Here is a 17,191-nt window from a genome sequence, read left to right on the forward strand (position 1 = left end):
CTGAAATTGGGGACGGAGTATCTGTCCCTTTAGATAAAATATATTTGTTCATTTTTTATTCAAATACTTTGCTTTTGCATTTTTGTAAAATGATCTTGGGGATACGGAACTGTTTTCCCAATAGGAAAAGATACCCGATATTCAGATCTGAACCAGTTGACTAGTTATGACATGAGTCAAAAGTAATATTTGCATCTCCCTAAATACTTGTGTATATATTTGTCATCACTACATGAGGCTTGGTCCATTTATCCAAAGCAAACTTCAGCAGAATTTGAAGAGTGAGTCAGAACATCCGTAGGAGCCAAAAAGGCCATTTGGTAATCAAAGGACAGCAGTATCCTTCAGTATTTCAAGAAATAAACACATGTGAAGGAAAAATAAAGGCAAAAGAATCTAATCACTAAAAATGCTTTGCCACATTACACATACAGCTTTGAGCACTAGTTTTAAAAATACAGTTTAGACTTGGGAGACATTAGTTTTCAGGCCATCTAGTCAATTTCCTACAAATGTTGAATGGCTGATCATTAGAATAATTTTATAGGGCTCTTTGTTGAGTTGTTTTCAGTCTTCAGCTAAATGGTTCATCAATGGAGTCAGCAGTGAATATTGTTATCATTCGTATAAAGTCTTTCTGTTTTTCATTTGGGAGCATAATTTTGTTATTCTTATTCTCTCAGTTGTGTTGCTAATGAGTACCAAAAATAACTGTTGTATAACCACTGTTATTCATCACTAAACCGAGAAATTAGAAACATTAAAAAAAACATACATTGACTTGAGAGTCAAGGCATGAGACACACACAGGAGATGACATGGTTTTGTGGATAAGTTGCCCTGTTGTAATACATTCAACTTCTATCTTAGGACATCAAGTTCATGTCCAGTTTATACAGGTGGCATGAAATCATTAATGAACTTCTGCCAAAGTGAGTAATATGGTCCATTCTCACTGAAAAGATCAAGACCAATAGCTTTCCCAAGTAGTGTTGAGTAGCAATGAACTTCATCATCCTTGTGAACAGAGCTTGACAGACATTGTCAGATTCTCACTCCTGAGGTATCATTGTCATTCACTCTGCATTAACCCCGCTAGGAGCTACTGCTGGATTTAGCCTTCAAAGTCTCCTCATTATTTGACAAGTTAGAAGAGGTAGTGGAACTACTAGTAATTGGGAAACTACAGCTCCATCCCAGCAAGTGACCTTGTCCCCAAACTAAGCTCCGGCTGGCCCCAGGTAGAACACCTTAATTGGCAGAGGAGTTATTATTGCCGCTCTTCAGCAGGAGTATTCCAGGAAAGGAATGGGTGAGCAGGATTTCAGCACAGTGCAGTGCGGATGAAATGCTGATAACTCCATTGGAGGCTGGCATATTGTGTGCAAGTGTCACTAGCTTTGGATTTATCTCTGTCACTTAGCTTCCATCTCAAAGAAGAATTTGATTTAGAGCTTCAAAAAATCAAGTCCAAATGAAAGAAGATTCAAGACAATTTTAAGTGGGAGGTCACGTTTCCTTCTGCCCTCCTATTTTAAAAACCTGATCCCTCAGCGTAGAGTCAGATTGACGTGAAGTTGATATTCAAATAACTTTGGTAAAAACTTTTAATTAGGTTTTAAACTTTCCAGACCTCTGTGCTCTTGGCACCATCTGAAGCTGGAAATGACAAATAATACAGAGGCTATTCCTTGATTCCTAATAGTTTGTTTTCATGATCAAGTGGATTAAATATTTTAGATCTCACTAGAAAGCTATGAAACCTAAAAAGTTTGAATACTAATGAGAAAATTTTTTATGAATACCCTAACCTTGGGATGCCTTGCCACAATTAAAAATAAACATGCAGAAGTTTGTCCAGCACGTCAATTAATGGAATATCTTAGTTACATATATGTGAAATATTCAAGTTCTATGGAATAATTTGAACTACTGCTCCAAGTCCGTTTGGTTTACTAAAAGCCAAAGCATAGTTAGTTATATTAGTCTTTTGACATACAACAAAATGTCTACCTTAAATGCATTCCTAGGATCTGAAATATTCGTTTGTAATTTAGTCACCAAGGGCAAACGGCACAGAGCTCCTTTCCCTGCTAGTAAAGAAGGGAGGTCCAGGGTGGTCCATGCACCTCTTCACCACACACAATCTGCAAAATGTGAACATCAACAGCATGTGTCCAATCACCGCTTCCCAGAATAACTAAAGGCACGAGATAAAGGCTTTCTAAAATATTTCCACGTTTCCTAAAACCACCATTTATATTATTCTTTGTGATACTTGACTCACTGATCTAAGTAGAGTTTTAAATATATAGTAAATACTTAGTGGATCATCATCATGTTTTTAAATTTGATTTGTATTCTATATGTAAAAGAGGAAAAAAGAATAGAAATGGAACCATCATTATTACCCTCTAAATTCATGTGTGTGTGATCATGCTGCCAATCAAAATAACTGAGACAAAGAATAAAAGAGGAAAGCTAAACTTCTTCTCCAATTAAAGTATTATTTAGATAAAGGTAGATGTGTAAGTTATCGAAATTTTCTAGATCATTTTGCAATCTTGGTTTTGCCACTGTCAAATCAATATAGTCTTTAAGTATAAGAAATGAATCTGAAAAGAAAAATTTCTGGTCTTGATTTAAAGTCACCAATGTTACCTATTTGAAATCTAATCCAAAATTTAATAGGGTGTATTATTTAGTCTCTGATAGCTTATAGGACTTTCCTGGTGGCTCAGACGGTAAAGAATCTGCCTGCAATGCAGGAGACCCAGGCTCAATTCCTGGGTCAAGAAGATCCCTTAGAAAAGGGAATAGCAATCCACATCAGTATTCTTGCCTGGAGAATTCCATGGACATAGGAGCCTGGCAGGCTACAGTTCATGGGGTAAAAGAGTCAGACATGATTGAGCAAATAGCTTATATGATTGGTTCTTATGAGTGAATATTGTCATTAAATTCATGTTTCTCATTTCTTTTACATTACTGGTGCAACTCCTGGGTTCTCTTGGGTACAAAGGAAAAACAGCAGTCTTTAACATGCTCAAGAAACCTTCAACTCTAGGAATAGTATTTGCAATATTAACAGACCATAGGAACCCCAGGTCGTCAAAGAAAGAGTGATCATCCCAATATGCCAAGACAAAGAAAGTTTTCTGGGATATAGAGCTTTGAGTGCTTAATGGTAAAACCAGCAATATCCTCAGCAAATCGGGGAAAGTTGGTCACCCAAGGAAACAGCACCTTAGCAAAACTCGTATGAGTGTGTTTTCCAAACGTTCCCCCAGTCAACGTATAGCCAAGGCAAAACAGTCTCTTCAGCTTAGGGAAATAAAGGATGCAATGGGGAATTTTTTTTTTTTTTTTTTTTTAGTGTTGCTCTTAACATAGAGAATGAGAGAATATGAAGAGTTGTTATATTCTTTTCAGTGGCCCTTCATAAGCTTTTTCAATGCATCTTCTGAACCCATGTTCTTAAACATTGTCAAGCTTTCATGAAAGGTACAAGCAAAACTGCTGAGACAAGAGTTGTATCCTATAAAGGAGTAGTAGAAAGCTAAATACAGTTGTACACATTCCAAGTTTTTTGTCCCAATAAAACATGATAGTCACATTGTTCGTTTTTAAAGTCTCTTAAGATCCCATTTTTTTTGCCTCGTGGCCATAAGCTAGGGAATTGTCTGAAGGGCTCTAACATAATGACGTGACCCAACCCCATAAAAAAGAATATATCAGGGTACCAGGTAACAGCTGAAAGATTAATAAGGCGGGAGGGTTTGGGCAGAACATCCAGTAATTTCTTCTGGATAGTTTTTCTAAAGCAGCTGAGATGCAGAACTCCAGCCCTGCTAAATTAAACATTTCAGCCCAGCTAACTAGTGCCACAATGCACAGGTAGAAGTAATAAGTAATAATGAGTTTTGGGCCATTGAACACTGTGAATTTTCCCAGTGTACCGCAATTATAGAAACATCTGTGCTAAATAAGTTCCTACCGAAAGCTAGGAGTGTTTAATAATCCTCACAATTTCTCATTATCAGCCCTAATACAAGGGAGAGTAAACTCCACAAAAGTTTACCATCTTCAAAGAAAATTGCCATGAACGTGATCATTTCTGGTACCGCATTTCCCTGGATGATAAAAACACCAGAGACAAGCTCCTTGGAAGAGAACATTAAACGGAAGCTTTAATAACATGTACCATAGCACAAGGCAAATAATGCCACTTTTCAACAGCCAGGCCATCTTGGCTGGAGGATCCTGACAATCAGGAGATTGATGATGATCTTCAGCTTTCTCCACCGCCGCTGACAGGAGAGTGGTCTAAAAATACACATGGCTTTCCTCGGACCTGTTGGAGTCACCAAGGCCCCAAATGAAACAGCTCCACACCTCCTGATCACTTCCCACAGGACTCCTTCCAAAACAAGCGTGGGTTTCAGGGCCAGCATCTGAATCACATTACCAACCACAGATGGCCAGCCATGGCCACTGAGAGAAATGTCACTCCTCTGGAGAAATGTCAGTGACTTGGATGTGCGTATCAACGGTTATTAGGTGCCTGTATAATTAGTTGGGGAACAATAGAGCAGATATTACTTTGGAATTAGGTAGCACATGGGAGTCAGTGAATGTCTGTAGCTGGATAAGTCTGTGATGAGAAACTGATGAACAGTGCCCATCATAGAATATGACTGCTTCGTTGTCATCGAAAAGAGAAAAAGTGATTTGCATCCACGCCTGTCAAAATGGCTTGAGTTCTGTGACTGAGTGAAACCGTCACTGATGCCAGACCAGACATGGAAGCCATCGTTAAAACATGGTTAAGGCACTTTGAAACTGTAAACTTAATGTTTATGTCACCTTGGCTGGACCCCAGGACCCAGATACACAGTCAAACATTAGTATTCTGGATGATTCTGTGAGGATGATTTGGATGAGATTAACGTGTCAGACTTTATTTTTTGGGGCTCCAAAATCACTGCAGATGGTGATTGCAGCCATGAAATTAAAAGACGCTTACTCCTTGGAAGGAAAGTTGTGACCAAGCTAGATAGCATATTCAAAAGCAGAGACATTACTTTGCCAGCAAAGGTCCGTCTAGTTAATGCTATGGTTTTTCCAGTGGTCATGTATGGATGTGAGAGTTGGACTGTGAAGAAAGCTGAGCACTGAAGAATTGATGCTTTTGAACTGTGGTGTTGGAGAAGACTCTTGAGAGTCCCTTGGACAGCAAGGAGATCCAACCAGTCCATTCTAAAGGAGATCAGTCCTGGCTGTTCATTGGAAGGACTGATGCTGAGGCTGAAACTCCAATACTCTGGCCACCAGACTCTGATGCTGGGAGGAATTGGGGGCAGGAGAAGATGGGACGATAGAGGATGAGATGGCTGGATGGCATCACCGACTCAATGGACATGAGTTTGGGTGAACTCCTGGAGTTGGTGATGGACAGGGAGGCCTGGCGTGCTGTGATTCATGGGGTCGCAAAGAGTCAGACATGACTGAGCAACTGGACTGAACTGAACTGAACTTAACGTTTAAATCAGTGGACTTTGAGTAAAGCAGATATCCTCTGTAATGCAGGTGGGCCTCACCCAATCAACTGAAGGCCTTAAAATGAAAGATTGACCTTTCCTGAGCAAGGGGAGAATTCTGACAGCACAAGACCTTTGGACTTGGCCAGCAGCATCAACTCTTCGCTGGGTCTCTTCCCGGGCCTGCTAGACCACATGGCAGATTTTTGCATTGCCAGCCTCCACAACTGTGCGAGCCAATTCTTTAAAATCAATCATGAATCAATCAGTTCTACTGGTTCCATTCCTCTAGGGAACCCTAATAACAGAACAAAATCAATATGCTGCTTCTATTCAATCTTTCTAGTTTTTTGCTATTATTATTAGCAATATCTAATATGTATTGTGTAGCAGGTAATATATTCAGTGCATACATACATATATGATATGATTACTGGCTTCATTTGACAGAGACCAAGGCTTGTAGAGGATGGCCAAATTGTCTAAGAACACATAACTGGTAAGTGATAAAGGCATGATGCATGTCCAGATGTAGCCCTTTAGAGCCTGAGTGTTGCATTGACTATAATGGGCTGCTCCACCAATAAAGTAATACCAAAAAAAAAAAAGAGAGAGAGAGAGAAAGAAATGATAAGAACTACAAATACACATTCAGTTGGGAGAAGTTTTATCCTTAACCACTTTCGCCGCTTGGCTTCAGCCATCCTGCATGCTCAACGACTGGACATGTTATCTGACAATCTGTTCATGAACTTGCACCAATGTCTCATGCATGTGTCAGATGTGACCCCAGAAAAGCCCCTTCACCTCTCTGGGTCTCAATTTTTTTTAATCTATGAAAAAACAGAGGAAAATCAGATAAAATGATCTTTTAGGTTTCTGTATCACCTGGATGGTGAGGAAGCCTCAGTTTGAATAGAAAACTATTGCTTTAAAAATTCTCTTGAGAACTAAATAAGAATAAATTCAAAAGTGTGTGGGGAAATAAAGAGGCATTAGGCACATATTTGATCTTCTGAAAATCACTTAAGAGCAAATACTGTCTTGCTCAATGTGGGAATGCAAGTAATAATTCGAATCAAGTTTCGATTCCTATAACTGTGATTCATGAAGCATTTTCACATGGAGCATTTTTTCTGCTGGCACGATCCTAATGCTTTGGTATCATGTCTCATGTAATCCTGTTCCATTAGATAGATGAAACCTGGATAGCATTCCAATCACAAAGCCATTTTGCTTTTAATCTGAGATCAACCCAAGTTTTTCAAACTTCCACATTATTATGGTAAACATGGGATCTACGCTTGACAAATTTTTAAGTGTACAGTATAGATTTGTTGACTACAGGTTCAATGTTGTACAGATCTCTAGAACTGACTTACCATGCCTCACTGAAGTTTCATGCCTGTCGAACAGTAACTTCTTTCCTTTTGCCCACATTTTCTGGCAACTACCATTCCACTCTGACTCTATGAGTTTGACTGTTCTAGACAAGTGGAATCATATTGTATTTGTTTTTCTATACCTGGCTGATTTCACATCGTATGATGTCCTCAAGGTTCAACCATGTTGTGGCATATTGCACAATTTCCTTCTTTTTTTAAAGTTGACTAATTTTATTGAATGCGTATACCATATTTTCTCTATCCATCTATCTGGTCAGTGGACATTTGTTTCTATAGCTCAGCTGTTGTGTATAGTGGTCTCATGCTTATGTGAGTTCACTATCTCTTTGAAATCCTAATTTCAATTTTTTAGGTAATATCATAAGTGGGATTGGTGGCTCACATGGTAATTCAATTTTTAATTTTTAAAAAAATGTATGTAATTAAGTATGTAAATTAAGTTTTCCATAGTGTCTGCACCATTTTTCATTCCTACCAAAAGTGTACAAGGGTCCCAATGTCTCTGCATCCCCACCAACTAACTCTTCTCAGTCCTTTCTAAATCTGGTTCTTCAACTTTATTTTCCTCCAGAGGAGCTACCCCAAGACTTTCCTCATAAATTTTCTTTTTGTTTGAGTTGAAAAGCCAGTTCTCTCTGTCCTAATGGACACATAGCCCCCTCCCTTGGAGACCAGAATTCTCTCTTCCCATCCCAAGCACCAGCTATTCTTTTTGTGGCTCCCTGGGCAGAAGCATCATAGAAATGCAATGCACATCCTAGGAAGCTTGATGGTCTCCTCAAACGACTTGTTTTCAACCAGGGTCTGTGACAAGGATGAAGCCAGCAGGCATCTAAAGTGCAAAAGGCAAGGAGGCCCTCTCTCTCACGGCCATGCAAGTGCAGGATCAGGTCCTCAGTGAGCATCTCTGGAGACTTTGTGTCAGACATGCCTCCTTGCCTCACCCTTGGCCAGCTGTTTTCAAGCAATGTTTAGAGATGGAGGTTCATTTCTTCTGCAAGGAAATGTTTCTGGCTGCTGGCCACGTACTTCATATTGAACCAATTCTTTCCCAGATACTACAATTTCAAGGCAGCAGAAACAGTTGTTTTCTGAGAATCTGGGAGCATCAGAGGCTTCAAAGGACCCTGGAGGATTTTGAGAGACTGCCCAATTAACTCCTTAGGCTCTACACATAGCTACTTCCTACTAGGATTATGCAAGGCCTAACTCCTACAAGTTCCAGAGCTCATTCTGACTGGGGCTTCGTCACTACGATAGCAAACAATTAGGAGGAAAATGTGCTTCCCCAGTCATTTCACAACCACAAAATGCCTTAGGATGACTGGCCCCCCCTGAGGCCTCACCAAAATCGGGCAGGGAAATGTTGTTGCTCCTTCAAGAACGACTGAGAAATGGAGCAGGAAAGACTTCAACGGGACTTACACAGAAATTCCTTAATTAGGAGAGTGATAAAACACAGGAGACCTTTAAGAGAGACTGTGAGCCCTTGAACTCTTGAGGGCTTTAGAAAAAGCATCTAAAATCATCTCTCCTGTTAGACACTCACTGGTCTTACTAGACGATTTTAATTCTATTGCTTAAAACTCTCTTTTGCATGGTTAGCTACATGCCTGGTGATGGTTAGGAAATATTATTAATTCCAGAAGAAAAAACTACATTTAAAATACATATATATTTTTTAATTTATGAATATATATATATATATACACACACACACAGCTTTTATACAATGTGCAATATACTGTTTGCCTCGTATTTTTTTTAATACCATGTTGCTGATAATATCTATTTCATACATTATTGGCTTTTATCTCTACTAAAAGTCCTATAGCTGAAATGTTCCATGGATCAACAGAGCACATATGGAAATGAAATACATAGGTCTTGCATCTATAACAGTTTTTGAAAGAAAGAGATCATTTTTTTCACTTGGCGCAGGCAGCTGGCAGAAGCAGAATTTCAAAAACCACTTTTTTGGATTAAAACTTTACAAATATGATTGTACCATAATTACAATGATGCTATGTATAACATTCCTTGATATGACATACATAAAATTTAAAATTAATGTAATGTTTTTATTCAGTGCTCCTGTTTCCATGAAGAGCTAACCCCAATCCTCAAGAGAATCATGTTCTTTTAACACCTTTCTCTTACTATTATCTGCTCCTCTTCCTGAATATGCTTTGTCAATAGTCACATTTGCTCATCTCCACGGAGTCATCTTTTCTTTCTTTCTTGCCCTTGTCCCATACTCAGTTTCTAAGACCTTTCATCGGTCTACCATCTCTTCCAGCCATCCTTTCTTTCCACATCTCCTAAAATAGACTTTATTGTTTCTCACTTGGACTATTGCAGTAGCCTCCCATTCCCTAGCCATCTTCATCTTCCTTTTAACCTTTTCTTCATGCTCCAAAGGAGTATGACTTCTGATTACCTCAAAGATAAACTAACAAAACCCATTAAATAGCTTTCAAGTGCCTCCTTGATCTGGCCTTCACGTAACTCATTTTTCCAATCTTTATCTGTTCGCTATTTTGAACTCTCATTTTTTTTCCACCTGCATAACTTAATTCATGCTATTTCTTTCCATTGAAACGCTCTTACAAGTTCTGAATGATTATCAAGTCATAGCTAAAATGTCAATTCTTCCATGTAGCTTTCCTCAATCATACTAGACAGAAGTCCTCTAAACACAAAACTATTTCTATACATTTTTGTGAAATAGATATTATATAACCTCTGTTCCTTTTAGAGCACATGTACATTAATTAACAAATCCCTGATATATTTTTTCACATGATAAAATAGCAATATGTCTTCTTCACAATTGGATAATCAGTGAATAGGAATGAATGTATGTATAGCCGGTCCTTAGATTTTTTTATAATTCTGTTTTCTCCTTGTTTCTCTAAATATTGGCATAACCACTATACCATTTATTCAACTGTGTAAATACTCATGGACTGCTCATTTCCTTTGGTCCTTCCCAAGTTAATCATTGTATTCTCAAAAGAACATTAAGGAAGCAAAATCCGCCATGTCATTCTTAGCATCCTCACCATCCCCAGAAGCTCAACTGCTTAGTAAAAAAAAAAAAAAAAAAAAGTAGATCAAAGTGTCAATGGCAACAGTTCTTAAAGTCCACTAACTCAAAAGTTTATAAATGGATGCTTTTTTATTAATGGAATTCTATGATTTAGAAGGTGAAGTAGGATTATTTCATTCATTTTTTAAAAAAAGCATTTAGTCTTCCACAGATCCAAAATTCCCCACAAAAGCCTTATCTTACACTTTTACTTAAATTTTATTAGATTTTAAAACAAATATTATACTTAAACTTTTAAGCTGTTTATTGTACAAAGAATACAAAAATCTTTAAATATACCCCCAAAACTTAAAGAAACTGCATTACTATTTACCTGAATTAACTAAGATAAGTGAAAGAACAAAAGTAAAGACTATTAATGGGTAGCATTTAAGGATATAGCGTCAAAAATAAGTCGCAAGAAAAAAAATTTTCAAGATGTAACAGGAATATTATAATGACTTATTGAATGTGAAGGAACAGGTGTTTTTATAGAGGCATTGAAATTACTTGCATATCATATGTTGTTATATTATTTGAAGAATATTTTCAATTGGCTGTTTTCTTTTAATGACATTAGATATAACAAGTACCATTTATCTAGATATTGTTCACAGTATAAACATTTCTAATACATAATTATTTCTTGGAAAACACTTCTATTTAGAATAAAACATTCTGTGAAAATTTTATTTTTCAATTTCAAAGTGATTTAATACTAAAGTTATACCCATATGAATCCAGAATAGCTAACTTTATAGTCAAATTATTCTCCTGCAAAGGCTGTATTGAAAATCATAGCTTTCCTCCTTTAAAGGTGGTATTTAGTAAGTTAACAAAGGGAGCAAGAAATTTAATACTTTTTCAGTTAGGACTTTTGGTTGCCTAGGATAGATAAACCAATGAAAGCCAGCTTGAACAGAATGAGACTTCAGTCATTTCTATAACTGAAAAATTCAAGGCACAGCTGACTTCTGCCATGATTAGCCTCAGGGTTCATATAGTGTCATTTGGGTGCATTTTCTCTCCATCTCTCACATCCAACTTCCGTGGTGTTGACTTCAGTTTCTTCCCCATCTATTGTTGAAATAACTCCAGGAGGTCCCCACTTCACTACTCCTCTCTGTCTCAGAAATTCTAGTTATTCTCCTGGCATCTCTTTTGTTGTGTTGGGTCATATGCTCACTCCTGAACCACTAGCTATGTTCCCAAGAGAATCTGAGGGTCTCATTGGTCAGGTCAGATCTGAATCATATGCTTCAGAAAGATCTACCAAAATCACAGGAACTTATGGGGAAGGGAGACATCTTCCACTAAAATGGAAATAGGATAAGTGGATGATGGGAAGTTCAGAAAGCAACACAAAACCTACTATGAGTTAAAAGAACATGACCTTGTTAATCAGGGACTCTAGAAGCAATGTCAGTTCTATAGTCTTTGGCTCTATAGCTTCCCTGCTATATCACCTACTCCCTTCTGGATCACTGCTTTAGCCTCCTGAAAGTGCGTGTTAGTCACTCAGTCGTGTCTGACTCTTTGCAGTCCCATGGACTGCAACCTGCCAGGCTCCTCTGTCCATGGAATTCTCTAAGCAAGAATACCGGAGTGGGTAGCCATGCCCTTCTCCAGGGGATCTTCCCAATCCAGGGATCAAACCTGGGTCTCTCACACTGCAGGCAGATTCTTTACCATCTAAGCCACAAGGGAATCTCTTGTATTTGGCTTCCGTTTCTTCTATGCACTAGTCCTTGGATGAGGTCCAGAGAAACCACTACGTAATCAGTCTCCGGTTACTTCTCTACCCTCTTCTCAAATTTCTCTCCCTGTCACCCTCTGAGCTCCAAACACCCAGGACCCTTGTTAATTCCACAAGCTTGTCCTGGCCTCCAGGTGGCAGGGCCTTTGCACATTGTTTACCCATTGCCTAGATCTTTCTTCTTCCTTTCTGCTTAGTGAACCCCTACTAACCTTCAGATATTAATTCAAACATTATTTCTATAAGGACATTTTACTAATACCATCCTAATTATAAGGTTTCAAGTTCCCTTATATTGCACTCTCATGAAATATATTATTCAATAATACTAACTATAGCTTTTACTTTATATGCATTTACATAAGTTGATTAGTTAATATCTTTCTTCCCCATTAAAGTATAAGCTCCATGAAGAAAATATTATATGTGCTTGTTGCTGTATCCCTGTACCTACCATATAGTTAATACTCAATAAATAGTAGAAGGAATAAATAAAGATACTTTATGAAAATGTGTCTCAACTTCTTAACCCTAACGTAATGGAGTTGAACTAAGAGATCTTAAACCACCAATTTTGGCTCTTAAAATTTTTGATACCAACCAAATACTACAAATGCTTCATGTTATAGGTGAATAAATATCTAAATAATACCTCAGAAGAAGCTACTTAAATAAAAAATGGTTATTTAGTCAATGGATGTTATAGAGGAAACGCCAAAAATATCCTTTAAATTAGTAAAATATTACCATTCAAATTATAATGATCAATTCTCCATTTTCATTGATATTAGATTAAGGAGACATCCTCCACCTTCAATTAAGAGCATTTAAGTCAGTGTGAAAATCACTATACAAATGAGGATTAGCACCACTGAACTTCTTTGGGCACGGTAGGGTCAAGATTATATTATGAGGCAAGTAAAATTTGTCCTCTTCACCCTTCCTTTTGTTTTCCATTTCTCTCACTTGGGGGTCACGCAGACCTGACTACCCGCAACAAAATACTCAATGCCTTCTTTCTCTCCACTGGCTACCCCTCTATTAGAAACACCCTCTCCCGCCAAACTGGACCTGAGTAATACCCCTACATGCACACTATGAATCACCACCTTCTACTTCTCCATTAAAGCTTACCTCCCTTCTCTTCTATGTCTTCACGGCCCTGATCGTTACTAGGTGTCAATGGTTGTAAGAGGTTATTAACAAGAAAACTCATCCATTCTAATATGTTATATAGTTAATTAATGTTACCTCCCTCAAGATAATAAGGCATATGTCCCCTTAAAGGCTTTTAAGAATGACTGTAATGGTGGACATTTCAGGCACCACTGCAGACTGATGAGGGAGATGGATTTTAAAGCATGGGGGGGCCGCCCGTGGATCCTCAAATTATTCCATGCAGGCAGCTGCAGACTCTGCCCGTGAGTAAGCCAGTCTCTCTCTGGAGGACTTTATAAACAGCATGACTTTCACTGTTTGACAGAGTTGAAGCATCGTTCTCTCTGAAAATAACCGCTTTTAAGGTGTCATCTGTTTATGAAGCTGTGGTTTAGATGTTCTCGAGCCTAGGACAGCTAACCCTCACTCTGAGATTGAACAGGTCAGCCAGCCTTAGGAGACAGGTGAATTCGGAGGTGTCTTTGAGCAGCCAATTGATTTACTTATCATTTTCGTTTTGGATTCCAATTCAAGCATACACCCTGAAAAAAAGGAAAGAGAATGCTGAAGTCCCATGGTGTGCCCTGCTCTCCCAGAACGTGATTCCACCCCTCCTCCATAATCTGTGAATCTCCTTTTGGTATCGGGGAGTCACCACGTGCAGAGAGGAGAGACCCATGCCGGGAGAGGGAAGCCCATTATGTAGTTGAGAGCTAATTTTGCTTAATCTTCTTGATCTCCATAAAGAGCATTCTGAGGCCCACAGGATTTAAACAAAAAAGATAAAGATGAAGAGGGATAAAACTATCTGATTGAGAACAGAGGAGGAAACCCGATTGCTGTATCCAGGCAGTACAGGCTCATTCCATCTCTATGTAATTTGGACAATGAACTGAAATGATATAAGTACCACATTAAACACTTATGCTTCCATTTAAATGTTTTTAAAAGATAACTAAAAATATAAATGTGTGACCCTGAGTTTATTCTTACATAGAAATCTCATCTTAAGGGAGAATCTTTCCATTCTTAATAGAAATTAATAGAATTAATATTAAAGGAACCTTATTTTTCACTTAAACTTCTTCTGGGGAAAGGTAGGGAGGAGAAGGGGGGCTCCAAAAAGAGTAAGGGGAGTGTATTCTCACAGCTTAAGAGACAAGCTTAAGCAGGAGATCATTGAATCAGCTCAGAATTGGAAAATACCTTAAAAGCCTCCAGCTCAAGCAAGAGAGAGTGTATTTCACCCTGAATTCTTCCAGTGATGGAAGAACCATCACCTCTCAGGCATCTCATTATAGCTTTGGATAGTTTGCAATATTGTACGTCTCTCCATTGTAATATTTGGAAATCTGTGCCCCTGTAATTTTCTCTTGTTGGTCCTACACCGCCTCTCTGAGCCAACTGCATGGAATGAATGTAATGTTTCTGAGTATAGACCTTCAAATATTGAGAGGTAGTTCCCTTTGAATCCTTTGTTGGCTCAGTCTGCAGCTTTATAATTATAATAAATACTACTACTGAAAGTTCTCCAAACTTCCTGAAGTCTTCCTCTTTTCAGAGATGTATGTCATTAAGTCAGATTTATCTTGTCTCTGGATTTTTAAAATTTGTCCTCTCTTATTTGGATGATTAGCTAACCTGTAAGATTTTCTATATGTTTGGATTGTCTACAACAATTTTCAGTTCAGTTCAGTCGCTCAGTCGTGTCTGACTCCTTGCAACCCCGTGGACTGCAGCACGCCAGGCTCCCCTGTCCATCACCAAAGCCCAGAGCTTACAACAATTTTGGATGTTGTAAATTTAAAAGGCATTTATTTGAAGAGGAGGGCAATCCTCTATAGTAGCTTCCCTGGCATTCATACACGCGGGGCTTGAAAATGCTTGAATAAATAAATGAATGAATGAAGATTCCTTGCATTCTTACACTCATAGAGGGCTTGATACTTTACAAATGAACTACATCTATTATTCAAATGTCACTATACACAAGAGGTCAGTGCAAAAAGTATTATTATCCTTATCTTATAAAAATGAGAAAATATGCAACTTAAAAGTAAGTGCATTTTGAAGAAAAGCCTTTTACTGAGACAAAAACTATTCTGAACTTACTAATTCCTATGCTACTATAACATACATTCACAGGCTCTCAAAAGAACTAGATTTTTTAAAAACATCTTTGCATTATAGAAAAGTCACTAATTTTTACAGTGCATGTTTATTTTAATATAACACATTTCTTGGCCAAAATATTTTTCTTGATGTAATAAAAAAGCCACAATAACAAACTATCCTTTCAATAAGACAACTTATTTTTTTTAATCTCAAAAATCTTTACAATTAACATTTATAACAAGAAAATCATCATTTTTAAATGAGATATGTTGAGGAAGAAAAATTCAATTTTATTAACCTATTAAAAAATATTTATTGAACTTTTATTGTGCTGAGGGTAACTGAAGAATAACAAATAAGGTCCCAAAGCAGGGACCATAGGAAAGGATGACTTAGGGAACATCAGCATGTGAAATTAGGAGATACATGTATGCTGCTGCTGCTGCTAAGTCGCTTCAGTCGTGTCCGACTCTGTGGGACCCCATAGACAGCAGCCCACCAGGTTTCCCTGTCCCTGGGATTCTAAGGGGATAAAATTTAGCAGTGGAAGCTTTCTAGGGAAATCTTAAAGGATTGTAATTAGAGGGTAGAGGCAAAATACATTCCAGCCAATCTATAAGCATTGGTTGACCTTAGATAAACCATGTAAGAGAATTCAGTATGACTCTGCTTCCTTCACTTTCCATTTCACATCTCTTTCAAATAAGTAACCTTATTTGTATCTAACTCTGCTGTCTGAGGTCCCTGGATGGAAGATAATGGAGGAAAGTACACTTATTCCACAGTGACAGAGACTTTTATTACTGCTGCCAGAAGATTTAGAAACTTCTGCTGATATACACACCAGATATGAGCTTCTTGTCTCACCAGAAACCTACAGACTCCACTGTGAGCATTTCTGGAGGAATGCTCAGGAATGCCCAGAAGTTCTCTCTTTGCTTCCAGCTGTCCCCTTGACCAAAATAAGGAGAATCCCCTCTCCCAACTGCTCAGACACACAAAAAAAACCATCTTCAGCCACCTATGTCCATCCAATCACTCCTGCAATTAAACAGTCCTTGTGAGGTTTGCTACGAAGCTTGTCAGGGCTTTCTACCACTTACTCATTCTTTGTCTTACTAAAAATGGTAAACTGGTGAACTATTTTTTAGCTCTCACTTACTGCCTAATGATCTCAAATTCTTTAACCTTTAGTCAGCATACTTATCTTACAATTGTTCGATTCTATTCATGTTTTTCCCTCTATCGCCATAAAATTTTTCTGACACTCTGACTTGAAAGCCAAACTGTGCCCCTGTATTCCCTTAAAATCCCTACAGGAACTATTTATTCATGATGAATTGGGTTTTTAAAATTTTTACAAACAAAAGGATTTCCATAGCTTCCCCAACACACCACAAATACTTCCTGAGAAAGGCATGCTAAAATGAGACTCTCATTCTGGTAAACAATGGCCTGGCGTATGTGACATCAAAGCATTTTCAGACTGATAATATTTGTTAGATACTTAAGGCATGGTGGGCTGATTATTGCAGATATAGGCCAGCAGGGAGGCAATTTTAGGCTTAATTACAGATCCCCTGTATATATTGCATGTTGCTGGACAAGCTAACAAGCCTCATGTAACAACTGGGCATAAAAAAAAAAAATTGTGATCTTGACACCCCTCCTAGAACTATTACAAATACCATCCTCATGAATCGCATGTGAACGGCTATATAAAAGAATGGAAATATATTTAGATGAAATAAAAGTCACTTCAAATTTAGAAAATTCAAAAAATAAACTCTGAATATGGCTCAATCTTCATATTTAAGCTCCAATATCATATAGTTCTAGGATGGACTATATGATGCAATGATCTACTCAAAGATTATTTAAAACTATGAGATCATGATTTGCTATATTTTGGCAGCTTGCTTCCTCATTCTCAACTTGGTTCCACTCAGATTCAAAAGGATGGGCTGCAGACCCTGACAGAGTCTCTGAAACTCCCAAGCAGATGAAGCCCCATCTTTCAAGGTCTTTGAGTAGCATCCTTCCCATGGGACTGATGTCCAGAGCACAGTCACCTCTCTCTTTCCAGGGTTGCCTTTGCACTCCAGTGGCTCACATTTGTTCTAGT

Source organism: Bos taurus, chromosome 7, assembly GCF_002263795.3.
Source record: "Bos taurus isolate L1 Dominette 01449 registration number 42190680 breed Hereford chromosome 7, ARS-UCD2.0, whole genome shotgun sequence".
NCBI lineage: Eukaryota > Metazoa > Chordata > Mammalia > Artiodactyla > Bovidae > Bos > Bos taurus.